The sequence below is a fragment of the Pinus tabuliformis genome, chromosome 5_1, assembly GCF_031772625.1.
Source record: "Pinus tabuliformis cultivar Carrire ecotype Pingquan chromosome 5_1, CPIR1, whole genome shotgun sequence".
In the NCBI taxonomy this organism is placed as follows: Eukaryota; Viridiplantae; Streptophyta; class Pinopsida; order Pinales; family Pinaceae; genus Pinus; species Pinus tabuliformis.
Genome location: NC_142305.1, coordinates 512,700,651 through 512,711,354, shown reverse-complemented (window position 1 = coordinate 512,711,354; position 10,704 = coordinate 512,700,651).

Below are 10,704 nucleotides of genomic sequence, written 5' to 3'. Positions count from 1 at the left end.
TGAGAAAAAAAAGAGGGTGCTCAAGGTATCTCTTCAACCTATATCACAGCTACAATATTATGTTTTGAAAAAAAGAGGGCGCTCATATATCACTGCTACAATATTGTACAGCTCCAAAAGTAGATGCTTGATTCAGCATGCGTGCAAAACGTCCATCCAATTCATCACATACAAAGCTAACAAAATAAAGTGCAGTGAAGATACCATTCCTCCACAGCGGCACCGGATTCAATCACCATTCCTCCACAGCGGCACCGGATAGAGGCGCAGCGGTTACCACAGCAACAATAGGAGCAGTTCTTACCACAGTCTTTACAAAAAAAAAATGCAGCGAATACCAGTCTTGCAATACCACTTGGGAAAGAGTTATGATCAAGCCAACTAGTTATGATCAAGCCAGTTGATGACACCGCATAAGGTTCCCCAGGAATGGATCGAAGGGAAAAAAATGGAGTTCCGAAGCGGATTTATGGCTGCATATCCCCAAAGAAGATAGATACATTCAATATTCACCAAAATATTACGATGATACATACGAATACAGGCACGTTATTCTTCCTGAACATATTGCTCGAAACCATCCGAACACCAAACTGTTGGTTGGGTGCACTATGCATTCGTAGGAAATTGGCTTTGTCATAGTTGTTTGCACGAGATCTTTTGATTGCTTCCTTGAAAACTAAACACTGTTTATTTTCCACTGGCATACTTGGATTTTAAAAATAAAAAATCTTTGCGGGTCAAACAATGTTTGCAAGCTCTCTAAAATAACTTCTTCTCTATAGGCACTACAAAAAGAACTCCATGAAGACTATGTCAATAAACCTTCCTTTACCATAGACTTTCCTTTCTTCAGTTGTCTTAGAAAGGTTATTATTTCAAAGGTGTTTTGCCATGTTAATTCTTTTGTCAATACTTATTTATAACTTCTGCAAGAGAGGTGAATATTCAAATTGATAGATTCGAGCAACCTTTGCCAAATATGTATCAATAATATTGGTAAGTTGGGCTACAAATTTATGAATTTGGATGGGATTGGCTCAACTAGTTCGTTGTTATTGAACTTGATGTCTATCAAAGAAACACAATCGTTGATCACTTGATAAATTGATTTTTGGGAGCTCTTGAGAAAAGAGTATAGGGTTTTGGAAAGACTCATTTTGGTTGTTGGTTTTGGTGTTGAAACTATACACCCTAGCTAGTGTTGGAGTGGGATCAATCAAGTTATGACACTAGGATTCATTGTTGATAAGGAGAAGGCATTCGTAGAGATTGAGCAACTATTGAGATGTTATCATTTGATTTTATAAATTATCTCTTGGCATTTCCTATTATCTACAAATTTGGTTAACAAATCGAGCTTGGATGCAACCATACTCTCCTTTGCTAATCAAACTACTTCTAAGAGTGGTTCAAATTGCTTATAAAGGAAAAGGAAGGTAGCATTGGGTGATTCATTGGGTGATTCATTGGGTGATTCATTGGGTGCCAAGGAGAGACCAATGAAACACTTCTCTCCTATTCTGCGTGGTCTAGTACTTGGAGGAGATGGGATGAATTTTGTTGTTAGTCTTCACTCAAATCTTCAGAGAAAATCTTATGTGTTTTGTTGATTTATTTGTTATGTCTTTGGGAAGTAAAGCAAGGTGATTCGAGCTACATTTTTGGTGTACCATTCACTCACCATATCGACCTAGGTGTTGCAGCAGTTACCTACAACCATACAAGTTCCATTCTATTACTATTTGGGGTAGAACATTGCACCTTTAATTGGGGAATTCATTTGCTAAAAGAAGTGCGGAATTTTATAGTTTAAAATCAATGGAGAAATTTTCTTGTGTACAAGTCACCTACAACCTAAGTGTTTGACAAAAGTTTGTTGTCATATACTCGCATATTCTTCTCTAATATTGTTGTTTCAAGCTCTTATTAGTGGTATGTACATTTTCTGATTTTAATGCAAGTAAAATAATGTTGTTTGAAGTACCTTTAGCATTTATTTGGAACTATGTAAACTTGTTTTAAATAAAATACAAAAGAATACACCTACAACCATATGCATGAAAATTGTTTGGTGAAATACCTAAGTGAAAAAACTTAGATAAACTCATAAATTTTAGTCGGAATTTTGAGATATTCCAAGGGGGGTACCTTACAGTGGCATCAAAGTATGGTCTTGGACAATTGTGAGGTTTGAAGGGTAGTTTATAATAATAGTTGATGAACCATATGACCACCCATGCATCACCTATAAGAGACACTACAAGGTTAGAAAACCCACTCCGATTTCAGAGGGAGAAATATAGTTTGAAAAGAGTAAGGAAGTCATGGGGGACAAAGGGAATGCAAAAAACAAAAGTATGTTTCCCATTCTAAATGACTTGGCCAAGGGACAAAATGCGATGATGGACTTTTTGGGTCAAACAAAATGCAACTTGGTCGCTAATCATCCCAAGCCAAACCATAATGGTGAAGGCTCTAATGAGGTAGGCATCCATGCACGCACAACTATGCAAAGCCACTCACACCTATATAGAAAAACACCTAGGCCCACTATGCCACAATTTTTAGATGAAACAACAATAGGTAAAATGGCATAGGATGACCAATATGTGCCTTTTGGGGCCTACTTGGAGGAGTATAGGAGGTTGGGGGATGACTTTCATAGATTTTTGCAATCTCTAATGCAAAAACAGGCTTAAGGGAGCCAAGAAGTCTATGCTACAAAAATAGGAGCTATATAAGACACTGGAGAAAGTGGCCATTTCAAACTTTGATGGGTCCTCAAAATGTTCAGCGAGATCATGGGTTCAAAAGTTGGACACATATTTCCATCTCTATCAGATGACATAGATAGATGCCATCAAGTTGGCTACTTTACATTTGGATGGTGATGCCCATAAGTGGTGGTACCATGGGTTAGTGAATTTGGGTCATGCCAACATAACCTCATACTATGAATTTACAAAAAAGCTCATTAAACACTTTAACGATAAGGACCCAGAGATTCATTTCAGAGAGCTGGAAAAGCTTAAGTGGAATGGCAGTGTAGAGATATATTTCAAACTTTTAGAGGCTAGAAATGATGGTCACCGAAATATATAATGCATGGTTGGTGATGTTTTTTGTTGAGGGGTTATCTGGGCCTTTACGTGGTTTGGTTAAGGCTTATAATCCTATCACTCTACATGATGCAGTCAGCAGAGCTAGATACATGCAAGATTTTGTTCCTAGGATTATGTTTCCTCCTAAACCATCCTTCCCCCAGAAGAACAAATAGGTTAAACCCTTTCAAAAGGAGTGGACCAGAAAACAAAAGTTAGATAAGGAGACCTGGAAAGAATTGAGGAAGAAAAAATTGTGTTTCAAATGTTAAGAGCCTTGGGTACCAGGGCACAGGTGTTCAGGGAAGGACAAGGCAGGCAAGGCCCATTACATTGAGGTTTATTCATATAGTGAAAATGATGAGGAGGATGAGGAGCAGACATAGGAACATGGACACCAGGCAATATGTGAGGATACATCACAGGCTGGGGCGAAAGGCCTTGTTATGTCATCCATGTCACGGTTTCATAGATACCACACATTCAAAGTCAGAGGGGTTATGTTGGGACATAAGGTGACAATATTGATTGATGGTGGGGCATCCCACAAATTTATAAATGTAGCTATGGTGGATTAGCGGGAAATTCCAACATAGGATTTTGATGGTTTCACAGTGATCATACAGGGTGGTTATCATATGGAGTGCACTAGATGGATCCCCAAACTGAAAAATAACCATGGGGAATTATCATTGACAAATGGCTTCTTTGTGGTGAATGTATTAGATACTAATGTGGTACTTAGAGTTTAGTGGCTTTATTCCATTAGGAGATACATTATTTATCATAGGAAGAGGGAGATAGATTTTACAAACCATGATGAAAAAATGGTAGTCTTGCGATCCATGCATTATTATCTGCCCAAGATAGTGTCATCTCACAACATGGAGGAAATGTTGTGGCATGGATACATAGAATGGGTAGTTGAGTGCTATATTTCTGATAGGAAGCCACCAAATCAACCTCAATAACATCTAGATGATATCCAAGTATTACTCCTTAAACATCAAAATGTTTTTGGTGATATTCCTCTCGGTAGACCCCCAGATATAGGGTTTGAGCATGTTATAGAATTAAAGTAGGAGGTTCTGGCAGTTATAACCAACCCTTACCGTCATATCAAAGTATACAAGGATGAGATCGAAAAAAATATCAAAGAGTTGTTAAGGTTGGCCCACATTTTTCCTAGTTCTAGTCCCTTTGCCTCTTCAGTAGTGTTGGTTAAGAAGAAAGATGGTACCTTAAGGATTTGTATTGATTACTAAGAACTTAATAAAAAACAGTCAAGAACATGTATCCAATTATGAGGATTGATGAGTTGGTAGATGAGTTGAAGGGAGAAAAATACTTTTTGAAGATAGATCTTCGCTCAATCTACCACTAGATCAGAGTTCAGAAACAGGACATCCCGAAGACTGCTTTCCGGTTCCATTATGGGAACTATGAGTTTTTGGTTATGCCATTTGTATAACCAGTCCCCTCATTAATTTCAGGCATGCATGAACCATGTGTTCAATGAAAAATTACAGAAGTTTCTGTTGATTTTCTTTGATGACATACTCATTTATAGAAAGACTTGGGAAGATCATCTTAGTTACTTGGACAAGGTCTTGGGAATTTCGGAAGAACAATAGCCCTATGCAAAAATGTCCAAATGTGAGTTCAACATGACTAAGATGCTTTATTTTAGGCATGCGATCAGGGGAGACAAGGTGCATGTACACCGAGATAAAACCAGGGAAATCATCAAGTGGCCTACCCCAAAGAATGTGACAGAACTGAAAAGCTTCATTGGCCTCTGCAACTATTACAGGAAGTTTGTTAAGGGTTTTTCACAGCTAACGATGCCTCTTATAAACCTCACTAATAAGGGATATTTCATATGAACATAGGAGGCGTAGGAAACCTTGGCAACCTTTGAGAGTATGAAACAAGTGATGAGTTCATGTCCTGTGTTGGCTTTAACAAACTTCACTTAGCCATTCGTGCTTGAGTGTGATTCTTCGGGGATAGGGATAGGATCCGTGTTGATGAAGAATAATCATCCCACTGTTTTTTAGAGCCACAAACTCAAGGAATATGAGTGACATTACTTGATATACAATAAGGCGATGTTGGCCATCATTCATGCATTGGCAAAACTCAGAAAATACTTGGCGGGGAACAGGTTTAAGGTGAAGACAAATTGTAACACCTTAAGGTTCCTCATAGAGTAGAAATAGTTTAGTGAGTGACAACAAAAGTGGATTAATAAAATTCAAGCATATTATTTTGAGATCAAATATGTTAAGGGCAAGAAAAATGTGGTAGTTGATGCCCTTTCCAGAGTACCACCCACTCTCTCTCTCATGGAGATTTCAGTTGGCTGGAAATCTCCCCTACTTGTTGAGTACTCCAAGAACAAGTTTGCTTGTCAGATCTTTGATGGACTAACCTAGGATTCTAGGTATTTCATTATTAATGACATTATTTATTACAAATACAATATTTACTTAGTACTAGAACTCAACTTAATGAAAAGATCATGCATGCAACACATACCTTACCATTGGCAGGGCACCTTGGGTATTTGAAAACTTATAGGTAAATCAAGGAAAGATTCACGTGGAAGGGCCTTAAGATGAATGTGTTGAGATTTGTGAGGGAGTGCAACATTTGCCAATAGAATAAAGCAAAGCATACTCATTCGACAAGATTACTTCAACCACTTCCCATTCCAAAGCAAAAATGGGAAAGCATTTTGATGGATTTCATCACAGGGTTACCTCAGGTGTAGGGGAAGGACTGCATTTATGTGGTGGTTGACAGGCTCACAAAGTTTGCACACTTATTTTCCATAGCTTCCCAATATTCGGCAGCATAGGTAGTGGAGTTATTATTTAGAGAGATATTTTGATTGCATGGATTGCCAAAGACCATTTTCAATGGTAGGGACAACATATTCATGGGAGGATTTTGGCAGAATTTGTTTAGGTTGATTTTGGCAGAGTTAAATCCGAGTACTAGTTACCACCCGTAGAAAGATGGGAAAGTTGAGATAGTCAACAAATAACTAGAAGGGCTATCTGAGAAACTATGTGCCAGGTTAGCAAAAAGTCTAGATAAAGTGGTTATACCTAGGATAGAATTGTTATAACACTACTTATCACATGTTGATTGGGATGGCACCCTTTAAAGCCTTATATGGGTATGATGCACCAATGTTTTTGGATCGAGTGTTTAGAGACAACATGGCACCTAACGCTAGGGGTTGGATTCAATAGAGCTAGGACATATTGTGAATCCTCAAAGATAATTTGCAAATGAATCAAAATCAACAAATATTTGTGCAAATAGGCATCGGGTGGAGCGTATCTTTGAGGTAGGGTACTTGGTATATCTTAGTTTTCATCCCTACCATCAATTATCACTTAAAATGAAAGGAAATGAGAAGTTGTAACCCATATTCTATGGACCCTACAGGATTTTGAGGCTTATAGGAGAGGTGGCATATGAGCTAGAGCTTCCAAAGGGGTGAAAAATACATAATGTCTTTGATGTTTCATGCCTCAAGAAGGCCCTGGGGAAGCACTTCATCACTTCTAGTGAGCTTCCGCCATTGGATAAATAAGGGCAGTTGATTATGGTCCCTGAAGAAATTTTGGAGGTAAGGGAATGAAATCTAAAGAACATGACCATTAAAGAGTACCTGGCTAAATGGAATGATTTACTTTCGAAGATGCCACATGGGAAGGAGAACAAGTGCTCCAACATCCTGGATTGAATTTGCTTGAGGGCAAGCAAAATTGGGCGGGGCAGCCTATAATGTCCCCATCTGCTTAAGAGACATAAGGGGAAGATTTTTCTAGCTTAATTAAGTTCCTGTAGGCTAGGACGGGGAAAATTAAACTAGGGAACAAAATTTTCCTAGGAGAAAATCTTATAAAAGCTAAGTGGAGAAAAATGGGATATGGGTCCTAGCCTAACAAAAAGTCATTTTTAAATTATAAAGCGAGAAAACCCATTAAAGTGGCTTTATTAAAATAAAATGTAAAAGGGTGACAAAAAGGTCAAGTGAGTTATAAAAAAAGGGAAATGAGGAGTCATTCCTCATTCTTGCATTTGATCATTTGAGAAATTGATTTTTTGGAGCTCTTGAGAAAAGAGTATAGGGTTTTATAATCCCTCATTCAGGTTGCTAGTTTCAGTGTTGTAACTATATATCCTAGCTAGTGTTGGAAAGGGATCAATCAGGTTCCTACATTGGCTTCATTGTTGATAAGGAGAAGGAATTTGTAGAGATTGAGAAACTATTGAGGTGTTATCAATTGATTTTATAAATTATCTCTTGGAATTTCCTATTCTCTACAACTTTGGTTATCAAATCTAGCTTGGAGGCAACCATACTCTTCTATGCTAATCAAAATGCTTCTACGATTGGTTAAAGTTACTTATAGAGGCAATGGAAGGCAACATTGGGTGATTCGTTGGGTGCCAAGGAGAGACCAAAGAAACCCTTATTGTTGTGCATATTTCCCTATACAAGTCGAGTTCTCTCCTATGTTGTGTGGTCTACTACTTGGACGAGATAGGCTAAATTTTGTTGTTAATCTTCACTCAAATCTTCAAAGAAAATCTTATGTGTATTGTTGACTTATTTGTTGTGTGTTTGGGAGGTAAAGAAAGGTGATTTGAGCTACATTTTTGGTGTACCATTCCATCACCAACTAGACTTAGGTGTTGCAGCAGTTACCTAAATCCATACAAGTTCCATTCTATTATTGTTTGGGGAAGCACATTGCACCTTTAATTGGGGAATTCATTTGCAGAAGGAAGTGCATAATTTTAGAGTTTAAAATCAGTGGATAAATTCTCCTTTGTACAAGTCACCTATAGCCTAAGTGTTTGACAAAATTTTGTGGTCATCTACTCACATATTCTTCTCTCATACCATTGTTGCAAGCTCTTATTAGTGGTATGTACATTTTGTGAGTTTAATACAAGTTAAATGTGGTTGTTTGAAGTACCTTCCTAGCATTTATTTGGAACTATGTAAACTTGTTTTTAATAAAACACAAAAGAATACACCTACAACCATATGCATGCAAATTGTTTGATGAAATACATAAGTGACAAAACTTAAAAAAACTCATAAGTTTTAGTGGGAATTTCGAGATATTCCAAGTGGGGTATCTTATATCCCAAGTCTTTGAATGCTTCTGATTATAACCCCTCAAAGGTTACACCAAAATCTTGTTGCCTACTTTTGTCTACCTGTCCGTCTATGGATGGAAAGATGTAGAACTCTTCAACTTCGTGTCCATCCTCTCCCATAATGTAGTCATAAATGCATTGAGAAATATTGTATCCCTATTTGAAATTATACTCCTTGGTATCCCAAAGTGTACCTAGACTGATCCAAAAAACAAGTTTTCTTGTTCTTACCCACTGATGGTCTTTTTACAAGGAATCATAACAAACATGTTGCTAAACCCCTCAACTACCACAAACATTTAGTCATGCCTCTTCTCGGTTGTTGGTAAACCTCTCACAAATTCCATGGAAATGCTTTCCCAAGGGTGAGTAGGTACATGTAAGGAATGATATAGACTTTGTTTCATGTTACTAGGTTTGCAGATACAACAAATCATGCATCCTCTTATGAAACTAGTTACTTGTTCTTACATCTTGGGCCAATACACATATATTTTCAAGTTTTTCATTGTCTTCCCTATACCAGAGTACAATGCAACCTTAGAGGTGTGAGTTTATATTATTATCTATAGTCGCTCACCTTTAGGAACACATAACTTATCCAACCTGTAGAGTAACCCATCCTAGAGATGGTAGTTAATTGTGTTACTACCATTGAGCACATGACTTTAGCTATGCAACTGTTGAAACACCTCCTTGAAGTTTTCATCCTCTGAATATGTCCCTCTATATGCACGATGGCTGAATGGGTCCATGTGCATAAAATTTACCAAAGTTGTGATCGTTGATGTGGGTGGCCTTGAAAAAATATCAACCAACTTGTTTGTTTTTCCCTTTGTATACTTGATCGCTAAACGAAACTACTATAAAAACCCCATCCACTTGTAATTCTTAGTTTGTTGTAGCTTACTCTGGGAGTGAAAATAATGTAGTGGTTGGTGATATATGTGGATAAGTGTCACCTTTCCCCTTAGATAGTGTTTCCACTTCTTCACAAATTTCAACAAGGCATAGAGCTCCTTATCATAGCTAGGGTAGTTAAGAACTTCCCCATTAAATTCTTTAGAATGGTAGCATATGGGCCTTCCTCCCTGCATCAATACCTCTCGCATAACATACCCAGTCACATCTGTCTTCAATTCAAAGGGTTGTTGCAAGTTTGGTAATGCTAAAATTGGTGCTTGACTGATCTTCTTCTTTAACTCTTCAAAGGCCCTCTGCCAAATATTTCCCCACTAGAAACTCTTGCCACTTGATGTTATGGCATGGAGTGGTGTTTCTATTTTTGAAAAAGAGGCTATGAATTTCCTCAGGTACTATGTTTCCCTAACGAAAGTCTTGACCTTAAAAACATTAGTATCAATTGCCACTTCATGATGACATCCATCTTGGTAGGATCTATCGTCAGCTCTTCTCCACCTATCACACACCCCAAATATAGAAAATACTATTGTGCAAACTCACACTTCTTAAGATTTTCTAGTAATTGGTGCTTCTTTAATGTATCTAGAACCTACGTGAAATGTGAGATGTGCTCCTCCTAGGTAGAATTGTACACCAATATATCATCCAAATAGACAATAATAAATGAATCTAGAAAATGGTGCAGTAATCATTCATTAACCTCATAAACATTGTTGATGCATTACATAAGCTAAATGACATGACTAACCAGTCATAGAAACCTTGCTTTGTTTTGAAGGTGGTCTTATAGGTATCTTCTTATCTAACTCAAACTTAGTGATATCCAAACTTTAAGTCCATCTTGGTGAAGTATTTGGATGGCTACAACTGATCCAGTATATCATCTATCCTTGGTAGGAGATACTTTTCTTGAGCCTGATTTTTTCAATGCTCGTAATTAACACACATTTGCCAAGTCCCATCCTTCTTGGGCACAATGATGATGGGTGACCCATGTGGTGAGGTACTTGGTCAAGCAACACCATGTTCTAGTAGTTGTTGTAACTGCTTCTTCACCTCATTTGTTTCTATAATGGATTTATTGTACAACCCAATGTTTGGTAATGAGGAGTCTGGCAATAGTTGAATCTCGTGCTCCACTTCCTTCTTCAACGATAGTCCTTTAGGCTCCTGGAACACATCCTTGTATGCCTATAACAACTCTTCCATTTGTTGTTTCTATTTCTGAAAACACTCCTCCAAGGATGAATTTTCTCTCACTGACTCTTCTACAAACTAATTTTCTCTTAAAAACAATAAAGCATACTTCTTGCTAGCACTGATTGGTTTCTTGGCTTCGTTGGCACTCATTAGTGAAATTTGGACTTTTCGTTGTGCACATTGATGGTGAATAATTTTCCATCAATGATGAGGCAGTACAAATTGGCTCTCTGCATGAATATTGCACCCCACATGTACATATAGGGACTTCAAAACACCACTC